At 44.7% G+C, this 26,273-nt stretch overlaps 1 protein-coding gene across 1 annotated transcript in view; it reads left to right on the top strand.

Moving 5' to 3' along the window:
- Positions 1–740: 740 nt before the first annotated feature.
- Positions 741–26,273, top strand: part of pecam1 (platelet/endothelial cell adhesion molecule 1) — a 149,570-nt gene continuing 124,037 nt past the window's right edge. Inside the window, exons 1-2 of the mRNA XM_034672917.1 lie at positions 741–868; positions 1,960–2,117. The gene's annotated coding sequence lies outside the window, so the exon portion shown is untranslated. The remainder of the gene's footprint in view (positions 869–1,959; positions 2,118–26,273) is intronic.

Here is a 26,273-nt window from a genome sequence, read left to right as displayed (position 1 = left end):
AATTCTGAGAAGGATATCCGACAAGTGATAAAGAAATATAACCGGTCGTGATATCATCAGTGCTCAACATTATTTACAAAGTGATGGAAACAGAAAGCTTCTTTTTAATGTGATTTATCCAGCTGATGGAGTCCTGTTGTATCCTGCTGTTTGCACATAAACACTGGTGTTGTTGCTCTGTACTGCTCTGTGTTGTACAACAGTTGAGTTGGGGCGGCAGTAGCTCAGTCCATTGGAGACTTGGCTTGGGAATCAGAGTGGGCAAAGTTTGGCTGGAGAGGTGCTGGTCCATTTGCCTGAGCACTGCCGATGTGCCCTTGAGCAAGGCACCAAACCCCCAACTGCTCGGGTGGCGTTAGTTGATGGCAGCCTCCACACTCTGACATCTCTCCTAAGTGCATGTCCTTAGCATGTTTGTGCATGATTGTATTCAAACTATGTGTGTGTGCAACAATTGAATTTCGCACATGGGGATTAATAAAGTATGATTACCTTTAACTTAATTTTCTGATAATATGAAAATCTGAACTTTCTGCAGAAGTTTCATGTCTTGTTTCTCTCCCTTGTCTGATGTTAGTTCATCTTTTTTTTTAGTTCCCCCCGTTTCCTGTTTTATTTTGAAAGTTCTTGCCCCTTGTGTTTCAATTCCTGCCTTTGTGTGTCTCCCTCCACTCTGATTGCACTTCATTAGCTTCACCTGTGTCCTGCACTCACACCTGTTGCTCGTTACCCAGTGTGTATTCACTCTGTGTTTCCTCCCTCTGCTCTTCTCATGTGAACTCTTTGTCGTGTGTTCCCGCTCTCCCCGTGGCACTCTTGTGTTTTCAGTTTGACCTTTGTTGGATTTAGTTTTCTTGGACTTGTTGAAGTAAGTTTGACTTTTCATCTTTGATATTTTTCCTTGTTTGTTTACTCACATGACATTACTAGTTGTATCTGAACTGTGACTAGCTCGTGCTGCAGCTCCAGTTAATGTCTGCTGCTGTAACGCTCTGCTACCTGGATGTAAACAAGCACAGATGACAGATTTCGTCTCTTCACCGTGACATTTTTTTGTCAACGTTTTGATCTAGAAAATGAAGATAAAGTTGGATGTCGGCTGTTTCTAGTTAAAATGACATAACTCACTGACTTGAGCAATACCAGCACAGGCATGTGGATGTTAACCTGCAAGGAGGACTGAAGGCAGGTGGTGCTAGCTCTGCAATTGTTAGTCATGCTTTGCAAAATGCTTTGCAAAAATCTCATTTGGCCATTTGCTCTTTTCTTACCTTTAAACTAGTCTAAATTTACATTTCCAATTAAATAACTGTGAAATTAGTAGGGCTGGGAATTGAAAACCGGATCCGACTTAGAACCGGTTCCAATTGATCAATTCCATCAGAATTGTACACCTCAAATGTTATCGATTCCTCTTAACGATTCATTTCTAAGCAAGACGCCGGCTATGTCTGGACTCACTCGGCCGAAAATGAGGCACAGAGAGCGGGTAAAATACCTCCGCGATGACCCCCGGAGGAGAAGCGTTTTTTCCTCTCCAAATTCAAAGTCTTTTCCTCCAGGCTCAAGGGTCCACGTCCGGACGCTCAAGGGTCCACGTCCGGAGGTCAACTTATTGTTCAGTATGTTCAAGTTGAATATGTTCATGTTCAGTCTTGTGCAGACATCATTTTGGAAAAAATTAAATGGTTCCTTTTGGTGCTGAAGACTGTGTAGAACTACTTTTTTACCCTCAAAAAAATACCCAGGAATCGTTTGGAGAATTGATAAGGAATTGGATCTTATCAATTCCCACCCCTAGAAATGAGTCACCTTGGAACATCCCTAGCTATTAAATGTGTGGTTTAAAAAGTTTTAAAACAAACCTGATCATTAAACTCCTTTAAATCTCAGTGTTTGATGACAGTGCTGCTGTGTCCTCATGAACCCTCGTTTAAAGCTCTTCCTCTGTGTCCATAGCTTCTCTCTGGAGATGGTCGGTGGAAAAACACAAGGTGAAGGACCGGCAGACCTTCGACACAGGACATCTGTCTCCACCCGGGACCAGGACACACACACATTTTCCTCCAGTGATCGATTGAAGACAACATCGGTAATGGCCTTAACAGCTGTGCAAGGTAGGCGATCAGCGGCCATCGATCCGATTATCTGGGGAAGCAGTGGATGTCCGAGTTAAAGGGAACATTTCACTGATTTCTTGGACCTGCTTGGTCAGAGGGAAGCTGAGCAGAGCGGGTCTGTTGGAGCTCTTTCACCCTCAATTATTAACCACCACACTCTTCTTCCTTTCCCTCACTCAGTCGATTTGCAACCTCTTTCCTCGGTCAGCTTTTTCTCCTCTTATGTTCTGTTTTCCTCACTCCTAACTTTTGAGGACTTGTTTTCGAGACGTTCATTCATTCCTCCACACTTTGGATTGTTTGTAAAACCTTGAGCCACATTTGGTGAGCGTGCAGCGTGTTTAGCTCATGTAAATAACGGCCTGCTTCGTGTGTTTTTGCTCCAGGAGTTCAGAGAGACACTCGCTGACGTTTCGTAGTAACACGAGTGGAATTTCATCCCTCTAACTTCTTGGATATTTATGCTCAGAGCGAATACTAAAAGCCTGTTCTCTCCCTGAAGATTTAACGGGGCGTTCTGCAGTAATACCTCCCCACAAACACGTAAAACCATGCCTCTATATTTACTCTTTAAAAGCCCGGCTTCTTCTGCATTCAGGACGCACGTGGACTCTTTCAGGAGGGGGTGGTACTCCCCGCTTTAAAATTGTACTCTGCCATTTTGCCATATCTCTGTACCCAAAGGATCTACTTGTCAGATACCTTCCTGTTGCGAGGAACCTGACAGCCGGGACGGTAATGATCACTGACATCCTCTCGCTGGCAGCACAGATGAGTTTACATTATTCAAAGTCTAAGTGTGAAAGGGGAGAACAAGCTTGTTTTTCACTCTCCCATGTGAAAGCTGCTGCAAAATCTCTGTGCTTTATTGTATTGGCTTCACCAAGGCTAATCCAATACACCTCTCTGTACCATATACTCTTATTTCACACTGCTTCACTCTATTAACATCACAGTGGCTTTGTTTAAGACAGGCTGTCTCTTGCACTGGAGTATTTCAACATTACGTGGGAATGAAAGAGGTCTCCAGGCTCGGTTTCCTGCCTGCACTGGAGACACACCTCACAGCTCTGCAGCTGTCAATTCAAACTCGATGTGCCTCACAGGTGCCAGCTCCACTCTGCCTCTTCTAAGCTTTATGCATCGATCAAAGAGAACCCCCCCGCCTGAGACTCAAACTGCAATACTGCACATTTCTGCAAAGTCAAACTGACCAGTCTCTCAACTTACTGAAGGTTCAATATTGTCAAAGGGGCGAACAAACCCAGCAGTGTGAGTACAGTAAGTACAGTAACGTGTGTGTGTGTGTGCATATCTGAGTGTGTGTGTGTGCATAACTGAGTGTGCGTGACTGATTGAAGCAGGGATGGTCAAGGAGAAGCGCTGCAGCAAAATTAACTCTCTGTGTTCACATCAGCAGCATGCACAGCTTTGGTGTTTTGCAGCATTTTGCAGAATGTAGTCCTCATAGATCCTCATAGATCTGCAGTGTTTGGTCAGGCTGAAAGAAACAGTGTGCTGATCAATCAATCTTTATTTATAAAGCACCAAATCACAACAAATGTTCTCCTCAGACTTTTTCCAAATAGAGCAGGTCTAGAGAGTTCTCTATGACCCAACATCAAGACCGGATCAGATCAAGTCCCATCTCACAGACAGGACTCAGTCTGATCTCATCTTAATCCACCATGAGCAGAGCACTTTGCAGCATTTAGCATCCTTTAACAGGCAGAAACCTCCAGCAGGACCAGACTCATGTTAGACACACATCTGGAGAGAGGGATAGAGGGAGATGAAGAGAGAGATGTATATTGAGATGAACAATCAGTTTGAGTCAGCGTTGTATGTAGAATATTTTAAGCTCTTGTAGTGACAAGCCTTTTTTTCCCTCAACAATACCAAGAAACGCATCAGCAGCTCTGAATCACTCTTTTTTTTTTTTTAGCACCAGTTATAAAAATTGCTTTTTCATAAAATCTCCTTACCTCTTCCTTTTCTATTAATATTATTGCTCCAGGCATTAAAAGGTCTGCGTCACGTTGACATTGAGGACATGTCCTGATGATGCTGCTGCTGTTGTTTGGTAGGATTGTCTTTGCTGGTGCTTGTTTTTGCTCGTGAGGTCGAGCGAGGTTTGTCTCTTAACATCACAGACCTCTGGGTGAGTCGATCTGAAACACTGTGCTGACCTTCATGGTCCCCAAATGATGAAGTCTGGAGAGTGTGGCGATCACCTCACTGTGTTTATTTCACTTCTGTTGGTTTTCTGGAAGCTTATGAATGCAGGGCAAATAATGCAGTACCATTGGAATCCATTGGGGGCAGTGTTGAGCAATGGGAGTAGCAAATAGCTCAAACCAGACCAGCAAAACTCAACGAATAAGCGTTCTCTGGAGAATTGTGGTTCCCTTTTGAGGACAGTGCAGGTTGGTTAGAGAGTAAAAACTAATGCATGATGGTTCCTCGTACTGACGTATTTAATGTCCTCACAGATCTTCATTGTCTTCAACGCTGCTCCCCGTTTTAGCCTCTTTCATAACAGATACATAATCAATCCGCCATGTTTGTTATCAGAACTTTGACTTGACTCTTCTTCTCTGGTGTAACTTTTGAATTACCTTTTTGAGCTTATATGCCTTTATTTATTAATTTTTTCCCAATATGTTTATTGACTTTTCTTTTTTCATTACATACATAAACAGTCAAGAACATAGACAAAGACTCATCAAGCACACACACACACACACACACACACACACACACACACACACACACACACACACACACACACACACACACAAATGCAAAAGAAAACAAAAAACCACATACCCCATCTGCCCGTACCAAAATCAATAGGCAAGTGAAATAAATGGAGCGACGCCTGCGAGCTAGTTCAGGCAGACAACTCGAGCTGCAATGCCATACACGTCACGTCCCACTCTCTTATCCATCATCCAATCCTGCCCTCTGCCCTCTGCCTCTCAAATTGGCGGTCTATTTAAACTGGGAAAAAATCTCCCATCTCTCCCTCTGCCTGTCAACGACTCTGCTGCTGCATGCCATTGCTGATATTTTCTTCTTCCCCGCCGCCTCCCCAGCTTCCACCTGCAGGCTCCGGGGGTGTTTAGTATGTTTTGCTCATCACTCCTCAAAGTCTGCATGTAAACTTATCTGCAGGGAGTGATGAGGCCGGAGCCTGGGCGCCAAACATGAATATGTATTTGCTGCTACAATAAACAATTTAAACGTGAGTTGTCTGACTGAAATTAAATTAAATTAGCCAATTGTGATTCCCACAGTTTCTTTTAGAGACAGTCCACGTTAACATCCCTGATGATAGCCATATATGGCTCCCAGAGCTGAATAAAGTCTCTCAGTTTTCCTTTGACAATATGTGTCAGTCTGTCCAGTCCAACGCTGCCCGAAAGCTCCTCTATCCACATTATCAAAGATGGGACGTCCATACTCTTCAAACATAGTGCTATAGCTCTTCAAGCCTGAAGAAGTCCAAAGTCCAGAAGTTATATGCCTTTATTAGATTAGGGCAGCTGAAGAGAGACAGGAAACATGGGGAGCAGAGAGTGGGAGAAGACATGCAAGCCAGCGACCTCTGCAACGAGGACTACAGCCTCTGTATGTGGGCCGCTTAGACCGTTAGGATGACGGGGATGCACAATGACGATTAAATCAGTTACAATGCGCACATCCATTTATGTTTAAATAAGTACTATGCTAACATCAGGGCTGAGAAGTTAACAATGTACCTGAGCTTTTCCAGAGTATTTAAAAAGTGGTCACAAAGGGTTAATTTGAGTCATGACGTTCAATAAGATGATGATGTAGTCGTGATCCCTTTAGAGTTTATTTACGTCAAACACACAGACAAACAACGTGTTTGCATGTCACAGATAGATCTCAGTATTTGATGAGTCATGGTTTCTGCAAACACAACAGCATCACACCGGCAGGAGAAGACAAACCTGTCGAGAAAAACTTAACCAGGAGCACGGCTATCTTCCCTCTCTCTGCAGCTTCTCAGCTCCGTGCTGAAGTGACTCACCGCCGGTCTGTGTGAGCAGGCATCAGTGTGAGCAGGCATCAGTGTGTGCTATTTAAGGCGGCCTGGTCACAGTGCTCGGCCTGCTGTGTGTGTCTGATCTCTGATGGGAGAAGTAGCTCTGGCTGAGTGGTCACGACCCTCCCACGTTGTTTCTGTGGAAGGAAACAGACCGAACAGCACCGAGCACCGAGCACGAAACACGCGCTCTGATATCTGCGTCTGCAGTGAAAACACCTGCCGGGGACGGCTTTTATCTCATGACCGGATGTGATCTGCGTCATTGTCTTTGTCTCTGCAGCAGCACGTGTGTCATGCACAAACTGTTGCCTTAGAAACACTTCATACATTCAATTTAAGCTACAGAGGAGAGAATGAGCCGTTTTGAAGTTTCCAGTAAATCCTCGGGATGGATTTAACAGTTTAGAAGTAAACAGGAAGCCAAAGAGACACCCTGTTGTCTCTCTTTGGACAAAGTGCTTTCAGCTCTGACCCAGCCTGACTTTCTGTGTCCCTGCTAACTTCTGAACTCTCTCCACTCATCGATTTGTCTTCTGTTCCTGCTGCTTTGTTTATCTGACCGAGGCACGGCTCGAATCTATCATGGAAGACTTCACTCTGTTTCTGCTTCTCTTTCAAACGGACAGGTCTTAAAGGTTCCACTTAGGGCCGTTTGCAACGTTAAACGCACCCCAACAATCTCTCAAGCAGTGTTTCATCATTAAGGCTGTGAATAGTGCCGGTGATTGATCACACGTCTGCAGCTCAGTGTCTTTATAACCTGAAGGAGCGACGGAGAGAGAAGCTGCTTTAATAGAAGGGATGATTTTAATACAGACCTTTTTCTCTCCTGTGGCATCAAAGGTCAGTCTCTTATTGGACACCTACACCTTCCTCTGCAGAGTACATCTCAGACTGTCAAACCCTACATGTTCCTGTGTGCCTGATAACATGGGCAGAGTGTCCTTGAAACATATGCTTTCTTCCTAATTAAAGAGGATCTCAGGTAGCCTGTAGCTTCTACCTGTAACGAAACGAAACAGGCCTCGTGTTCGCTGGAGGGAAGTCAACGATGCATAAATTAAACAGACCAAGACAGAAGATACTCCGCCTGTATCTGCCTTTAGCTCTGCAGGTAAATGATGAGAGATTGGGTTTGACAAGTGTGGCTACAGTTAGCAGAGCTAGCACCTCCGGTCTTTGGTCATCCTGGCAGGTTAGCGTCCATGTGACTGTGCTGGTTCCTCAGTGACAAACTGCACCGCTACAAGATGCCATGACAGATCTTTAGATTTGTAATCTTTGATTCTTCAGTGATAAATGATTAGCAGCTTTCCTGTATTGTACCAATAGATGGTATAATACATGGACATAGTCTCTGTGGTATCACCCATTTGTTTCTGAAGCCCATCATCTGTGGTTGCAATATTCAAATGCTGACTCATTCTAGCTTTGATTGATTCAGTAAGATGCAAAGAGGCGGGCCTTTAGCCTCTTTGCTAACAGCTACAGTGTTCCCGCCTGTCAGTCAAGTCAGCTGTACCTCTAAATATGCAAAACTTGTAAGATTAATAACTGATATAAATAAATTCACCCCCCTCACAGTGTGTGCCGATAGAGAAATTAGCTATCCAGATGAAAACTGTGTTTTGAACCAGGCTGTAAACATGTTTATATCTGCTGTAAAGGTTGTCTTCTTTGAATGGGTGTGTATGTGGTTTCCTGTGTTTCTGCAGCCAGCCTCTAGTGGACTCTTGAGGAACTGCAGTTTTTAGCACTACTGCTAAATATTCTAAGACTGCTTGGTTGTAGCTGCAGGGTTTATTTTTCTCTATGGCTGCAGAGCTCTTTCTAAAAATCATTTAATTTTCAACCAACTTTTCACAAAGTTAGCTTCCCTTTCTTTATTTTCCACCCTCAAAGGCCTGAAGCCCAACATGTTTGTGTTGTTCTGTTACATGTTCGTCTAAGATCACATTTAGTCTTTTTTAAGTTGGACCTCTAACTTTATTTTGAACCTCTCATTCTGACTCTTCGATTGTTTTCCTCTGATTCTTCTGAAAGTTTTCTTTGATGCACCGAGAGAAGAGAAAGTGAAGCCTCTGATTGAAACAGCAGAGAACTCCAGCACAAAGCACAGCACCCTAGTTGCATGTTGTTAACCCAGATCTTCACTGAATCAATAGTGGGGGGGGGGTTGGACTTCACAGGTCTCGTCTTCCACACTGACAGCCTACCTGAGCTTGACACAGTTGTTTTTCTCTGTGCAATCTTCTCCTCTGTCTGGCCCTGAAAACACAGCAGAGTTAAACCCTCAAACGGTCCTTCACTGCAGCTTTTCTCTCAGAGCAGAGACGTACAGTCGGGGATCATTCAGCTTCACCGACACGTGCATGTTCCCAAACCCAAACCTCTCATTTATCTCCTGCAGCTCGTTCTCTGAGCACAGCGCTTTGTCTTAAAGTAACTGTTTGAAAGACCTTATGTTTACAGAACGTCCAAGGATGATGCATCATATAAAAATAATGTTTATTTATACAAAGAGACGTTACAAAGTGCAATAAAATCTACAAGTATAAAGTGCTCTCTCTTTTTAGTTTTGTCTTGTTGTTGAGTTTGTCCCATCTGGAGTCGATTGATGGATTCTGATTGACACTCGTTAAAGACTATCACAGTAATCTAATCTAGAAGAAGTAAAAGCCTGATGATAGTCTGTGTGTTAAAGTCATTATTGATCTCCTCAGTGTTTCAGAGGTGACAGTAACCGGACAGGACGACCTTATTTGTGTGTTTTTTGAAAAGAATCGTCTCGGCATACAAACGCAGAGTTCTAAAGCAGCGTGGCCTTGCAGGGAGAACACATCAATACAAAGCACAGAGAGAGCTGATACAACATGATGCCATGTGCATGGTGAGCAAAATTTGATACGAGGCGATCCATTAAAAATCGACTAAATGTCATCAATAAAACCTGTGGAGCTTCACTGCAGTCCTTGGAAGGAGAACAGAACCAGAATGTGAACCTGAACCGCAGCAATTAGAAGTTAGAGGTCTTGTCTTCCTTCATGATGAGACGAATACATTTTAATATCAGGAACCATGAGCAAATGTTTTATTTTCCCATTATGTGCAATATCACTTTTTAATTGTATTTTTTAGTTATATTTTTGGGCTTTTTCACCTTTATTGACAGGACAGCTGAAGAGAGACAGGAAATGTGTGGAGTAGAGGGGAAGGGGGAAGACATGCAGTGAATGGTCGTCCGGTTGGGAGTCGAACCGGCGACCTCTGCGACGAGGACTAAAGCCTCTATATTACCTCTTTTCGACCGACATGAACCGGGTTGTATTTCCAGGCTGGTGCTCGCGCTGGTTTGGAACTGGTTGAACCTGTGAACCAACACGGCACCCGTTTGTTTGTCCACCCACTCGAGCCTGTGGTAGAGGCACGTCATAACGTCAGATTTACGTGACCGCTTTACCCAGCAGCCCTAGCGCAAACTTTCCTTCACACAACAGCAGCTTGTCTCCTCAGTCGACCACTGCTTTGGAATCCATTAGTCTCTTCTACTTGTTCACTGCAGGACGATGGCGGATTTGGATTGTTTTTTTGATCACGGCAACCCCGCCCCTCGCCCCTGACGTAAGCGGTTCGTGGTTATAGACCAGCAAAGATTTGGAGCCGCTCTGGATCCGGGTTTTTCCCAACCAGGAGCCGGTTCACTCGCAGTCGAAACACGAAAAACCAGTTCTCAATTGAGCGCCGGCTCTGAACCGCCCTTGAAACTGCCTCGGTTGAAAAGGGGTATATGTGATGTGCTTAGACCACTAGGACTCCAGTGCCCCAACAATATCACTTTACAAATGATCACAAACTATTGCATTTAATATGAAATGCTAACTCAGGTTCAGGTTCAGGTTACTTTATTTGTACCTGTAGGTAAACTTGTTTTGCAGTCAGTGAGGTGTTCAGGTGGTCAATACTGATTTACAAGATAGATGTCAGACAGAACAAACTACTTAATGTGCAAAACATACAAAAATATCTTAAAACTAATCTAACAATAACAGTGGTAAAATGAATAGACATGATAAAGTGCTAAAGGTTCTCACTCCCTCGTCTTCTGCGAGTTTTCTATCACTGCCATTTGTGCTCTCAGTGAAGCTACAGCCTCACCACTCTGTGCATTTTACCCTCATCCCCTTAATATCTCATTATTTACTTTGTGTTTTTGCATTTTGCGTAAATTTGCTCCTCTTTTCGTGTCTCAATCATCTCGGCTCCACAATCTCTGTCCCCAGAATCTCCTCCAGCATTAATCAAGTTCTGTGTTATCTGAGCTGCAGCCATGTGTTCTCTCAGTCACATGCACCCTCCTTCTGTTTATTCATGAGTTCATGTTTCCATCCAGAGAAGAAAAAAAAAGTTTTCCCAGAAGAGGGTGAGGGAGTTGCACAAACAACACAAAAAAAGAGAGAAAATCTTATGCAAGATTATATCGTTCCCACACTCTCTCCATCCCTCCATCTCTCCATCTCTCTCTCTCTCTGCAGGCTGTGTCCGTCCGTATCTGGAGGACGGAGCTGTGTTGTAAGTAAAGGGCTCTCCTCATCAGCACAGATGTGTGTGGGTGGCGCAGCGTTCCTCCCTGAAGACGCAGTCAAGAAAACACCTTCTCCGTCACCTCTCCTGTTTGCCTCACACGCCGCTGCGGGCGGAACAAACCGGCTGTAAAAGTTAGCGATGTTTGGGCGGTGATTCAACACGCCTTTTGACACGCCGTATATTGGTAACGCCGCTTTTTGTTTGCACATCAGATGACTTGATTGAGTCTGCCCACGGCTCAAGTCATGCATAAAGGGTTCACATTGAGATGGTGGTTACACACAGTCACGATGCACAGCTGACTCTGATGTACAGGTCATGTTTTTATTTCTAATTGTTTCTCCCTCTTTGTCTTTGGAATGAAATAACCCGGCAGCTGGTCATCCTGATCCACCGAAGTTTACTCTTAATTCGTCATCAGATGTTCCTCTCTCATCTCGTCTTCATTATTTCAACTTATTTTGGCGCAGCCTGCAAACTTTCTCTCTGGCAAACATCTCGTTCCTGCTCTCGTCCAGCCTTGCTCTGCAGCAAAAGACTCATTTATTCGCTTCTGAAAAATCAGACCTTCACAGTAAATAAAGCACGCCGGACCCTTGCAAATACGGTACACAGAATTAATAAGTAGTGCTTTTACAGAACGCCTGAAGGTCGTTTCATTGTGTGAGGACATTTTTTTGTGCCTTTCACTCTCTTCTTTTCACCTGGAGCTCTAATGTACCAACCAAAACAAACTCTGCCTCGTGTTTTTAGGTCTCTAACTCAGTAAAGAAACTTTTCACTTAGCCGTGGCCTTTTCCTTTCTCTGAATTTCTCCATGAAGTGTTTGTATCAGTCTCCCTCTGCTCTTTGGCCAACACTGCATGCTGACTAAATGTATTAAACATTGATGTAATCATTTGATATCAAAGCCAGCTGCACAGTTTCTATACTTTTGTCCCTATAAGAGTTATAAATGAGGAAAGAATATTGAGCACCTGCTGTCTCGCTCACATCTGTGGACGGCGGCAGTAGCGGTGCGGACATGAGCTTACAATAACAACATTCAAGGTGAGTTTAGGAGCCATAATAGTAACATAATAGAATCCGCCGACTCGAGGGCGCTCACAAACTGGAGGTGTGAAAAGACTGTTGTTATCGCCCCGCTGGTTCCTGCTAGATGACCATGATCCAGCGGTCGTTGTGTTCATGTGACGACATGCGTTGTCATCTGCTTCAGTCACAAGATTCATACGCTCATGAGATAAAACCCAACCACATTCACCCATGGCTCCAGATCTGAAGTTTCTATTCTAGTCAATGTGTTAACTTCCACTGGATCCACTCCGTTGCGTTCTGGCTGTGTCTCTGATCCGGCAGGTCGGAGTCCTCCGGATCAGATACACAAGACTTCTGTTTTTGCCGGATGCCGGAGCACGACGCATCAATCTCAACAGAGCAGATGGAGCGGGACAGGAAGTCAGGTTTCACCAAAACAAAATGAAAACATCCGGTTAATTTTCAGAATAAAACACTCTGTGTTATTACCAGATCGTATTTCACTTAACTACAACAACAAACCAAAGTCATGATGTGCGGAGCCAGGCCTGGAGTCAACAGGTAAGAGGTTTTCAGAGGACCAGAAAGACAACATGGATGAGGAGAGGAGGAGGAGGAGAATCCTTGATTCAGTGATTACAGCGGGGAAACCTCGGTTACATGATTCCAGCTGTCCAATGTAAGATAGCTAGCTAATACAAGCAGTTTATCAGAAGTTGCATTCCTTCTATTGTTTTGTGTAGCCCATGAAACACTTGTGTTAGCTATGAAACCAGATGCTAACATATGCTGTTGCCTGATGGAGATCCAGTGCCACCTTACAGACAGGACTCAGTCTGATCTCATCTTAATCCACCATGAGGAGAGCACTTTGCATCATTTAGCAAGTTACACTGGCAAGGACAAACTTCCTTTAACAGGCAGAAACCTCCAGCAGGACCAGACTCATGTTAGACACACATCTGCTGAGGCCGTGTTGGAGAGAGGAATAGAGGGATAGAGGCCTTACTGCACAACAGAAGATGATGGTTGAATACGTAGATTGCAGATTACCATCATCTTCCTTATTTTGCTCACCCCAAACACGACCCATTTAAAGATTAACAGAATAATTGTTCAACTTTTGCTGGTAGAGACCCTTCAGTCCCTTTGTGTCAGTCTTTAGTATGCATGTAAGAGACAGAGAGAGAAATTTGGGTCTGGGTGAGGCAGGCGTGAGGTAGAGGACAGGAGCAAAGTGACCTTTGCCGCGGCCCAGATACCAGATGCCGACGTTGAGCGGCTGCAGCCAGCTGGAAGGATCACTGGCCTACATAACAGCTGGTTGAATGTGGAGGATTAACATGGTCCAGCAATTAACCTGCAAATGGCTCGACCCGGCGTTCGGGGAGTTTGGATTCAGCTCTCCTCTTCCAAATTATACGGCACGATGTTCGTGTACGGGCTGACAGATACTAAGTCCAACGCCACTGTTGCATCTCAAGGTGTGCGAAAATCAGAGACCATGAGAGGAGAAAGTCTGGCTCCTGGTATCTGGTCTCACTTATTTGGATTATTACTGACCACACCTGAGGCTGAATCAGAGTCCAGACACATCTAATGGGTGATTAGGGTTTAAATGTCTGCATCATTAAGGCTCAGAGACCTTTTGTCACCGCACTCATAAAGAGGAACAAACAGGAAACCGTGATCCTCTCCGCTTCCTCACCGCAGACCGGAGTCAGAACTTTTGTCATTTGAATACAAACGGCTCTTTTCTCCTTTGGGAGGTTCCTGCAGGACGACATCGTGACTGGATAACGAGCCTCCATCTGACTTGAGACGGGGCTACAGGAGACGTCATTAGCTGTATAGCAAACATAACGACTTCGGCTAATGACGACATTTCTTGTTAGTCATGGCTGGTGTGCAGGTTTTAACTAGCTGGGTGTGTGTGTGTGTGTGAGAGTAAGTAAGGGAAGTCAAGAAGTGACATTTAGGTGAATCTGATTTGGCCTGTTTGCACCAGAGCGCCACGATTTTATATAAGACTCAAACTGGGGCAAGAAAACCTGACACAGTGTGGGCAATGCAGATCTCTGGTTTAGTTATGATATGTGTAAATATATGTGTGTGTGAGTGTGTGTGTGTGTGTGTTTGTTTCTGAAGAGACAGATCAATTGCTGCTGTCTGCCATAGCGAGCCCACTGCAGGTCTTCATGTTGAGGGTGTGGGTGTCACGGTGAAATGCTCACTCTCACCCACCATTGTGCGTTTTCAACTTGACTCATCCTTATGACACACACTCCTCCTGATATCTGCATCCAAGTGAAAAATCGCTGAGAAAAAATCTGCGTGTGCTGCAGAGGATGAGCCTGTGGTGTTTCTTTTTTAGCTCAGATTTAATCATCACTATCTGCTCAAACAAAGCCGAGTGCTTGAGTGTGTTTTGGATATTAATTACTGCGTTTAGCACCTCTGTCACAGGAATACACACTCCGGATCACGTGACCGCGACCTGCTGCCAGTTTTTGTTCTGCGGCTGTTCTTCTGCATTGATTTTCAGGGAGAAGCGGCCTGCGGCTGGATAATTCAGCACGAGTCTGACAGCTAAACTCAGACTTGCTACACACAAACCTTCTGTAAATCTCTTTTTCCTGCACAGCCCTGCAGCTGTCAACCTTCCCCGTCTGAATTATCAATCCATTTACTGCTTATAAAACATTTAGTGTGTTATTTAAGAAGCTTTCCCCCCCTCTTTTTCTCTTATTGTGGAGGCCGTGTGTAAATCATGACAGGAGAGGGAGGATGGAGAGAAAGAGAGGGGAGAAGAAAAAACGGGGGGCTGACATTCAGTGGTGGGAGAAAAAAAAATGAAATGGGAGAATTGATGTCTCTGGAGGAGAGAGAGAGGGAGAGAAGGTCAAGGAGATGAGGGTCCGCCAATCCACAAATTACCGCTCAGCTAGTCGTTGGCGTTCCTCGATAATTTGCAGCCCGGGGGGAGACGGGGATCGGCAGTGATTGTAGAGGGGAGATATGAGAGGGGGGGATATATAGCCGGAGATTCTTCTGGGTGTCAGTGGCAGATCTATAAAGAGAGCGCTCATGGGAGGAAGAGGCCGGGGTCAGAGCAATCAGCTGACCGTGGACTGAGCATGTGCGATGGTGGTCCACCTACTTTCATGCTGATTCTGTCCTTACTGTGTTAGCATGGAGAAAGTTTTCTTTCACTCTTTATATATCAGTGTAGATGTTGCATAGCGTTAGTTCAGGTAGGCCACAAAGTTGAGCTCCGCCTACAGAACATCAGCGGATCTCAACACCAGTCCCTATCAGCTGATTTCACCTCCTCCACCCAGCTCCTGCTTTCTGCTACGTCTGAAGTGTCACATGTATCATCCCTGATGCTTGCTCTGTTCTGTACCCCTCTTTGATGATGCTCTCCCTACCTCAGCTTTTCATGTATGCACATGAAAGATACAGGAGGTGTGCTCTCCTCACTTCTGGCTTTGGCATTCCAGGTAGGCACATGGTAGGGCAGGGAGCTCCCAGAACAGAGCCATACTGCCAACTTTCACTTACTGCATGCAGATAATTAATTATTTTGATGAAGATGTTGTATAGCGTTAGTACAGCCAGGCCTACCAAGTCGAGCTCAGCCTACAGAACATCAGCTAATCTTAACTCCAGCCCCTATCAGCTGATTACATCTATGCATCCATTCAGCAGATAGCAAAATGTACATTCTATTTAATCTGCTTCCCCTGTAGACCGCTTCATCGCCTCCACTGATGCTGACGCTCTGTTCTGTCTTTGCTGATGCTCTCCCTGCTTTGACTTTTCATGTATGCACATGAAAGATAGGGAAGGTGTGATCTCCCCGCCTCAGGCTTTGGCATTCCACGTAGGCACATGGAATTGCAGGGAGCTCCTAGAACAGAGCCAAACCACCAAATGTTACTTTTTGACACGAGTGGTCCTGTCTGATATTTATTTGAACATAAAGGCAAAATAGGAGCACACTCTAACAAATTAACTTCATAAGGTGCACGACCTCACAACAACTTCTGAAACGTTAGAGAAGTCAGAATGCTGAGTGTCCTTTAACAACTTTAATCTTGGACCCTGAGGAAGGCTCTGAACTAGTCTGTACGCTACATGTTGTGTGGTTATATGCAAGTGTATGCAAGTGTTAGCTTATGTCTTAACCTGCCAAACTGTTTCAATGTCTATCAATAGCAGCATGCTAACTACTGATTGCCTCAAAGCTAGATGTATACCTCTTCCCACTAACACTGTCAGTGACTCCTCCTTATTTGTGGTCCTGTTTGTGGAACTGTAAACCTGAAACTTGAGCTCAGACTCAAAGTTTTAAGATCCTTTCACAATGATACTGATGTCCTTCCATCTCATCATCACAGTAACTCTTCTCTTACTGGGTCACCTTGTAGCTAGCGTGTATTTATTCTCCACAGTCCTTCCAAACGTGTGTGTGTCCCCCCCCCCCCCCCCCCCCCCGTCATCCAACTGTCAGGAGGCTTGTAACAATCACTGAAATCTGAGGTCATCAGTGTGGGTCAGGTTTTCAAAGTCACTCAGCGACAGGGTCCACAGAGTGATGGAGTGTCCATCTGCTCGAATCTATCGCACATGTTGACAAGCCATTCATTTCTCCTCCTCTTAGCCCGTTGTTCCTAATAGACAGATGCCTCCAGTCCTCCACAAAGTGACGATATCTGGGTCATCTCGAGCTGCCACTGTCGTACAAGATGGAAGAAGTGGGTCAAAGACTTGTGTGTTTGTGTGTGATGGATGGCGTCTCGCTTTGAATGCAGATGAATGACTCCAGTGTCTGTTCACGTCGCTTATATGTTCACAGGCCCGCCAATCAATTTTCATTTACAGAGCGAGAAATCAACACAAACGTTATCTCATGACGTTTAACATTTAAGACCGGTCGATGTTAAACTGTAATACATTAAGTATTACCTTGAACTGTTGGGGGCGGCAGTAGCTCAGTCCTTAGGGACTTGGCTTGGGAACCAAAGGGTCGCCGATTTGAGTCCCAGTATGGACGAAGTTTGGCAAGTGGACTGGTGGCTGGAGAGGTGCTGGTTCACTTGCCTGGGCACTGCAGAGGTGCCCTTGAGCAAGGCACCGAACCCCCAACTGCTCTGGGTGCGCTGGTTGACGGCAGTATCCTCACTCTGACATCTCTCCCTAAGCATGTTCACTGCATGTGTGTGCATTTATATGTATATACCAAAAAACTGTATGTGTAGCATGTCCAAAATAGCATGAGTGAAAAAATTGAATTTCCCCCCTGGGGATCAATAAAGTACCTTTCTTTCTTTTCATACGGTGTGATGAAAGTTTACTGACACTAAACCAGAGCCATCGGTCACAGGACTCAGTGTTACAGAAATACAGGAGCAGTCTTTCATAATGACACATTTTATAAAGAGAAGGCAGACGGACTGCAACAGAGAACCCTCTGTACCTGCAGAGACACCTCAGAGACCTTCACTATTATCAACTTAAATAGGCTGGACGTCCAGCTGAAGCTACCCACACAGACTGAGGTACACTGCAGCTTACACGTGACGTCACATCTGCACTACACAGGATAAAAGTTAAGGAATGAGCGACTTATCTCAACCTGTCAATCCAACCAGTCCAAATCCTGCTTTGCTGGATGGCATGGACAGAACTTGGCTGGCATCAACGCTGCAAAGCAGGACCAAAAGCAGGGGAGCGATGGCGGCTGCAGCAAATCCGGCCCTGACTAGAGATAGCCTGTAGGCTGCTGTAGAGCCATCTTCAGGTCCCCATAATGATGACAGGACATTAATATATTAAACAGTTACAGGCTGGTGTTAAATATATATTATATAGTGATGTATTGAATAATGCAGACCCATAAAAAAATGACTACAACCCTGCTGCCTCCCTCCCAAAGAAAGTCTGTCCTGCCTGCAATCAGACACTTCAGCCCAGACTCACATCACAATACTACTAATCAATCAATCAATCAATCAATCTTTATTTGTACAGCGCCAAATCACAACAAGCGTTATCTCAAGACACTTTTACAAGCAGGTCTAGATCGTACTCTATGTCAAATTATGAACAGAGACCCAACACCAAGACAGGAAAAGACTCTGACAAGTCTGACCCCACCTTAATCCACCATGAGCATTGCACCTCACAGTATTTAGCTAGTTACAGCGGCAAGGATAAACTTCCTTTAACAGGCAGAAACCTCGAGCAGGACCAGACTCATGTTAGACACACATCTGCTGAGACCGAGTTGACGAGTAGTAGAAGCTGCTGCCGCTGGAGTCCAGCACGTCTGTATCAGCTGGAGTCTGGAACGTCTGCAGCAGGAGGACGTCTACGGCAGCTCAGAGGAAGCTACGAGACAAGGGAGCTCAGGGACTCCAGAAAGGTCTATGGTTAGTAACTATAATGGGACAGGAAGAGTTAAACTAAGTGATGAGGGGGTGAGATAGGATCCCAGTGTGTCAGTCTAAGCCTATAGCAGCATAACTAAGAGCTGGTCAAAGCCTGAGCCAGCTCTAATAATAAGCTTTATCAAAAAGGAGACCCACAGTTGGTAACACTGGAAGCACTGGCAGCCAAAGTTACCAACTGCCAAAACTTCCTCTTAATGGGCAGAAACCTTGGAAAGAACCAGACACCTTGGTGAACAGCCATCTGCCACAATTCCTCCAAAAGTGGGATGAACAGAGAGAGGGAAAGAGTGGATACCAACAATGAAAACAACTCATATTAGTAAAAACAGCTTTTACATTATAGTTATATTTGTGCTAGCTTAATAAGCACCCCTCCTGTGTACATCACTGCTAACCCAGTGGGTTCTGTTTGAGTGTTTGTGTGTGTGTGTGTAAGTGTGTGTGTGTGTATACAGGTGCCAAATCTGTTGGTGTTTGGCTTGTGCATCAGGCTTCATTACCCTCCTCCAGACTGCAGACACTTCCCACCAGGAGTCCACAAACTCTCAGCACTCCCTGTGAACAAACCACAGCCCAGCCGCAAGACACACAATCATGAGTCGGCACACACACACACACACACACACACACACACACGCACACACACACACACACACACACACACACACACACACATACACACACACACACACACGCACACACACACACACACACACAAACACGAAGAAACAGACCCTGAGACAAGCCAGCGAATGAGCTGACTGTAGCACATTGCCACACATCGCTACTCCCTTACGGGCGCTGTTGCACACCTGACTCAGCCCGCCAGCAGCTCCTGATACTGTCCACCTCACACCTGGCGAGGACCGTCCTAAATAAATTAATTCCTCTTGGAGAAACGTTCCCATTTGGCGTCATGTTACCCTCCCCTGGAAATTTGGTTTTGCTGTCTCAAACATATCTGCAGACCCGAGGAGATTCTTAATAGCTGATGCAGACTCTGGCTGCTCCAGAATTAATGTGCCCCTCTCTAGTGTGCGTGTTCGTGTGTGTTCCTGTGTGTGTGATGTTTGTTGCTGTTGACATTGGTGTTGGTGTTACGGCATGTTTTGGCAGAGCATAATAATGCTCTCTTCACCGGCTGGCTGACGCGCTCCTGCAGCAGATGGTCCCGGCTGAGAACATGAACACTGTCATGCCCTTGGATGGGACAGGAAATCTCTGGTTCTATCACTCCAGCTGATAACCTTTTTCTCTCCCTCACATACCTCCATTCATCCCTCCATTACCGTGATTATTCTGCCTTTCTTTTCTGATCTTTCCCCAAATGCAACTCGGGGTAAGAGAGGTGATGGATGTGACTTCTCCTGCGTTGAAAACTTGATTCTGATTGGTCGGTTACAGCAACCTCCAGCCGTGAGAAAGGACGCAGATGTGGAAGTTCTGAAAACTGCGGTTCCTCTAGTGTCCACTTAAGGCTGGCTCTTTCATTTTAAAAATGAAATTTAAATTTGCATTTAAAGAGAGTTAAAATAATCTAAGATAGGAAGGCAGAGGTAAATAAAAAGGTCTTAGTCTTTGATTTAAAGAGGTGAGAGTTGGAGCAGACCTGCAGCTTTCAGGGAGTGTGTTCCAGATATGTGGTGCATAATGACTAAACGCTGCTTCACCATGTTTCCTTCTGACTCTAGGGACTGAAAGCAGACCAGTACCTGATGACCTCAGAGGTCCAGATGGTTCATACAGTAGCAGCAGATCAGCAATGTATTTTGGGCCTAAACCATTCAGGTCTTTATAAACCATCAGCAGGATTTTAAAGTCTATTCTCTGACAGACAGGAAGCCAGTGTAGGGATCTAAGAACTGGAGTGATGTGGTCTACTTTTTTGGTCCTTGTTAGGACTCGAGCAGCAGCATTCTGTATGAGCTGCAGGTGTCTGATGGACTTTTTAGGGGGTCCTGTAAAGACCCCGTTACAGTAGTCTAGTCTGCAAAAGATAAATGCATGGACCAGTTTTTCTGCATCCTGCTGAGACATGAGTCCTTTAATCCTTGATATGTTCTTAAGGTGATAGTAGGCTGACTTTGTAATTGTCTTAATGCTCTGCTGAAATTAAGGTCTGAGTCTATGACAAGGGAGGAGGCTAAAGGCCTTCCTCAACTCCACCTCATAGCTTCAAGCTACATCCACCGAAGTTAGGTTGAGTCAGCATTTCCTATATTGCAACCTCTGATGATCAGATTCAAAACTCTACTTCAGAAACAGATAGATGACGTCTCAAAGACTACATCCATGCATTATACAGTCTATGGTTTACAGCTACAAGGAAGTTGTGTTGGTGTTTTGGTGCTTTTACAGCAAACATGGAAACAGAATGTAGAGAGAAAGTGAAATAAGTCAGGAAGGTTAAAAAAGAGAAACCTGGTCCAAAATAATATCTTAATCTGATCTGTACAACATTCTGTGAGTACTCGATGTCTGTTTATCCAGTAATGTTTGGAGTTTGTTTGTTTCAGTGTCCCGCTGTTAAGCAGCTAACCTCTGACCGCCCACCGCTGGGAGAAGCTGTAACTGCAGCTTAGCCTTCATTAAGCCTGTCTTCTCTGTCCAAGTAGATTAATGTTGTTGGTGGTTCACATGTGACTGTACCAACAGCCAACTTTCTCCAAATCCGTCCCAGATGTCAGCGTGGATCCTTGTTCTCATGTGATGCACTAGTGATGTGTTCACTGCCTGTCACGGTCTGGTTTAGGGTGTGTGTGTGTGTGTGTGTGTTTCCCTCCCACTCACCTGTCTGATTACCTGTGCATCACTTTTTTATCCATCCATCAGCAGTCACCTCTCTGTCTGGATGTGTTTTCTCCCACACGTCCCCGTGTATCCGTCTGTATCCCGCCAGCCACACGTCTCCATCCACATAATTTGTTTTGTCTCGCTGCCTGTCAGTCCCGACAGAAGGTGATTGACTCCTCGGCTCTCTGCGGGGAGGGTGTCCGTACACCTCTTTTTGGATGACAGGATGACACATTTCCGTTGGTTTCACGGTGTGATATTTTTATCGCAGTGCTCTGATTTTGCAGTGTGATCCATTTTTCACTGTGCCAAGGTGATTGCAGCCATCAGTCATAAGCATCCACTGAGTTTTCATTATCTTATAGTGCTCAGCGCTTTAATATCTTTTGAGACCACAGACGCGTTTAAAACATGAGAATCAAAAGCCGAACGGGAACAGTCAGAACATCCTGGAGTCAGACTGTGTCTGTCTGGGCATGTTGATGTGTGTGTGTGTGTGTGTGTGTGTGTGTTTGAGGTCTCAGACACAAATAGTGTTAGTGAACCCAGAGGGGATGAGCTACAAAGGTCAGCAAATGGGCAAGATTATGACTCCAGACTGACGGTCTGAGTGAAAGAGTAAAGCCGTGCTGAGAACTGAAGCTGGTTGTTGAGTGACCAGATGCTTTCAACTCTGCAGAAACACAACTTCAACTCTGTATGCACCAAGATATATACGTTCAAAGTTCTGCGTTGTTCTCTCTTATCTATCTCTATCACCAGGGAATAGACCGCACTTATATTGCAGCCATCTTCCTCTGATATGACGCTCATGGTGGGGGCTCAAATGCAGCCATGAAGCCAAGCTGCAGCGTGTGATCTTATTCCTTTTAGATCCAGAGCTTCTGACCATCGTTAACAATTCACAGCTTCCAGATTCAAACAACAACTGAAGAGAGAACATTTGGAGGGAAATCTGGTGCTATAATTTAATATAAAATAATCACTCTAGCTGGGGCTGCACGGTGGTGCAGTGGGTAGAGCTGTTGCGTCACAGCGAGAAGGTTATAGGTTCTAGACCCCGGTCAGGCAGGTGCCTTTCTGTGTGGAGTTTGCATGCTCTCCCTGTGCATGCATGGGTTCTCTCCGGGTACCCACTGTCCAAAAACATGCTCATCAGGTTAATTGATCACTCTAAATTGCCCGTAGGTGTGAGTGTGTGTGAATGGTTGTCTGTCTTTCCATGTTAGCCTTGTGATAGGTTGGCGACCTGTGCAGGGTGTACCCTGCCTTCCGCTCAAAGTCAGCTGGGATAGGCTCCACCCCCTGTGACCCCTAACTTAAGAGAACTGCTAACGTTAGCATCTAGCAACATACTTGGTAATATAACAGTTAGCTAGGAAGTCTCTGAAAGCTGATATCACTGTTTAGTAGCTTTTTATGTAATGCATTAATGCTCAATTAATCAATCTTTATTTATATAGAACCAAATCCCAAATGTTCTCCTCAGACTCTTTCCAAACAGAGCAGGTCTAGACCGTCCTATGTGCTATCATTAACAAGGACCCAACATCAAGACAGGATCAGATCCAGTCCCATCTTACAGACAGGACTCTCATCTTAATCCACCATGAGCAGAGCACTTTGCAGCATTTAGCAAGTTACAGTGGCAAGGACAAACTTCCTTTAACAGGCAGAAACCTCCAGCAGGACCAGACTCATGTTAGACACACATCTGCTGAGACCGTGTTGGAGAGAGGGATAGAGGAATTTATTCAAGTGAACAAGAACTCTGAAACTCTGGCAAGGATTTGTTGCCCGATTTGCCAACTTGACGTCATATTCGTCATCAGCATGTCAGGAAAAGAACGGTCTTTGCCTAATGGTCTCTCAGTTTGTCTCTACACCACATTATCATCTGACCCACTGCTGTCTCCAGAGCTTTACACAACAGCTCATTATGGGACATTACATCACATTTACCGCCCTTACATCATTTTACATCATCTTCCATATGTCGCCTAGAATGTATTTTAATGCTGCTTCATGCTTTCTAATGACGTTAGAATTATAATTTATGTACGGCACAACATCCGAGGTAAAGGCAGCGGTCTAATTCTGGAGATCCATCGATCACCGTCGGTCAAACAAACACAGACGGTTTTAATCCGACCAGCTGTGTCTTCTATCCCTCCGTACTCTCTGCAGATAAAGAAGCAGCAGTGGATACAGTAATACCCTTTGATTCACACCAAGCTCAGGATTCTCATCAATTACAGCCCCTTGATTAGTGCCGAGTGCACTGACACTGTGCTCTTTGAAAGCATAATGATGCAGCCCTCCCCTCTCCACCCATCCTTTACACATTAATGGACGGAGGCAGCAGCAATCTCACAGGCTCCTCATGTGCACTAATTGGGGGATTGTGTCCTGTGCATTGGGTAGAATGAGGCAGTGGTGGATTTATTGTTTGAGATTTGGCACCGAACATAAAAAGCTCTCATTATGGTTAAAAATAAAACATGTTCGGCCAAATGTTTCCGATTCCCTGTATGTGTTTCATTGGACAACAGCCGCGTGTTTGAGGCTCCGCTTCAGAGAGCGATCAAAAGAGCAGAGAGACACGAGTCGACAGCAGGCCTTTACACTTTTATCTCTAATTTTATACCCGCACGTGCCCCAGGGGAGGCTTCGTCACCTGTTTGTGTGAGATTCCATGTATTGATGTGTGTGTCTGCTCATTGCTCTCTTTTCTTACACTGTCGAGTTTATAAGTTGGATGAAAGCCGTGTGTTAAACTAGGCCGGACTGAGTCACACACGTCGATTGTATAACTACCTTTGATAAAACGTTGGCACAGCCTTGAGCTGGATGATAATGTTTTAAGGCACTTTGAAGAAAATAACCGCCTCCTTCCTCCATTTGCGAGCCCTTCCTGTACTTTGTAGTCATCTTGATACTCTTATGCTCCGTGGGCTCTAAAAATACTTAATCTGAGATCATAACGTTTTGCTGACTTGAGCAAACTATAGAGCCTAGTCATTTGTTAATTGTTGAAGTGTTTGTTCCTGCAGGAGCACAAAGTATTCTCCAGTGAAGATTTGCTGATCTTCTCTTTTTAATACCACTGTTAAATCATTGTTAAGTAAATGTCCTTGGCTCTTGGTGCAATAAAACGAGACATTTCAGTCGTAGAAGAAGAAACACGTCGGCTGCTCTAAGAATTACTCCCCTGCACACACACCAACAAACACAAATAAACGTACATTTAAAATACGATACACTGTAGGGTTGAATAAAGAGGAAAAATAGATGAATTAATAATATATCAACACACTTTTTGCATCAAGGGACCACTCTGCTGAAAATGCACTCCTGTCTGAAACACTGATTGCCCAGAGTTGATCTGTCTGCTGCCTCTGATGCAGTGAACCACCAAGCCACACTCTCTGAGCCTCACAAGGAGATCTTTGAGAGTATCATGTCGGAGAGGAGTGTCTAAATCAAAGAACTTAAGAGGGGTGCCTCAAGGGTCAACGCTCGGTCCCCTCCTCTTCTCGAGATACACTGTTACGCAGACGATACCCAGCTATTTCCTGTCATTCCCACCAGACACAGCTGCCTCGGCTCGTATCTCATCATGCCTTGCAGATATCTCTAAATGCTCAGCCTGTCAAAGACTGAGCTTCTTGTCATTCCAGTCAGTCTCTCCTTACTACCACAGATCAATATCCAGCTTGGATCCATCATACTCATGCCCAATAAGTCTGCCTAGAATCTAGCTGTCATGATCAGCTTACTTTTGAGGTTCACGTTGCTTCAATTGCTCGGCCGTGTTGATTTTCTCTCTATAGCATCAGGAGGATTAGATTGTACCTGACAGAGCATGCAACACAGCTCCTGGTACAAGCCCTTCTAATGTCATGCATTGACTGCTGCAACTCCTCACTGACAGGCCTCCCTCATGCACGTTTAAACCTCAATCAATAAATCAATTTTTATTGTATGGCAACAAATCTCAACAAATGTTATCTCAAGTCTGGACTGTGCTCTCTAACATCATTAAGAGACCCTGCTATAATCTGATGAGCTTATACTGACTATAACAGCAAGGGAAAACGTCTTTTATCAGGCAGGTACCTTGAGCAGAATCAGACACACATCTGTCTCAGGTAAGCCAAAGGCAGGCCTAAATATAAAATGTTTCAATCCTTAAAGCCTGCTCCTGAAAATAAAAAGGATGTCTGAGCATTGAAGGCTCTACCTCCCATAATATGTTTCTCCAAAAGTAGTATGGGAGGTAGAGCTTTCAGTTATCTGTGTTATCAAGGTAATTACTGGGCTAATTATCAAGCTTTAAAATATCATTATCAGACCGAAGGTGCCAAATGCAGGCCTGCATCCTGGGAATTTAATTGACTAACCCTTGACTCTCTAAAATTATTAAGAGACCCAACTTTAATCTGATAAGCTTATATTCAACAATAATGGCAAAGGAAAATGTCTTTATCAGGCAGGTACCTTGAGCAGAACCAGACACAATGGTGAACACACATCTGTCTCAGGTAAGCCAAAGGCAGGCCTAAATATAAAATATTTCAATTCTTAAAGCCTGCTCCTGAAAATAAAGATGATGTCTGACTGGATTCCAAAGGAGAGGAGCGCTACCTCCCATACTACCTTTCTCCAAAAGCAGTATGGGAGGTACAGCATCCAGTTATCTGTGTTATCAAGGTAATTACCAGGCAAATTATCAAGCTTTAAATATCATTATCAGACTGAAGGTGCCACACGCACGCCTGCACCCTTGGAATTGACCTGACCAACCCTTGACCGTCCTCTAACATTATTAAGAGACCCAATTACAATCTGAAAAGCTTATACTCAACAATAATGGCAAGGGAAAACATCTTAACAGGCAGATACCTTGAGCAGAACCAGACACACTGGTGCACACACGAGCCTAACTATCAAATGTATGAATGTTCAAAGTCTGTTCCTAAAAGTAAAGATGATGTCTGACTGGATTCCAAAGGAGAGAAGCACTACCTCCCATACTACCTTTCTCTAAAAGCAGTATGGGAGGTAGAGCTTTCAGTTATCTGTGTTATCAAGGTAATTACCAGGCTAATTATCAAGCTTTAAATATCATTATCAGACCGAAGGTGCCAAACACATGCCTGCATCCTTGGAATTTAATGGACTAACCCTTGACTCTCTAAA

The sequence above is a fragment of the Notolabrus celidotus genome, chromosome 20 (genome assembly GCF_009762535.1).
Source record: "Notolabrus celidotus isolate fNotCel1 chromosome 20, fNotCel1.pri, whole genome shotgun sequence".
Taxonomy (NCBI): Eukaryota; Metazoa; Chordata; class Actinopteri; order Labriformes; family Labridae; genus Notolabrus; species Notolabrus celidotus.
Note: the sequence above shows the minus strand (reverse complement) of the source record. Positions and strands in the feature narration are given on the sequence as shown.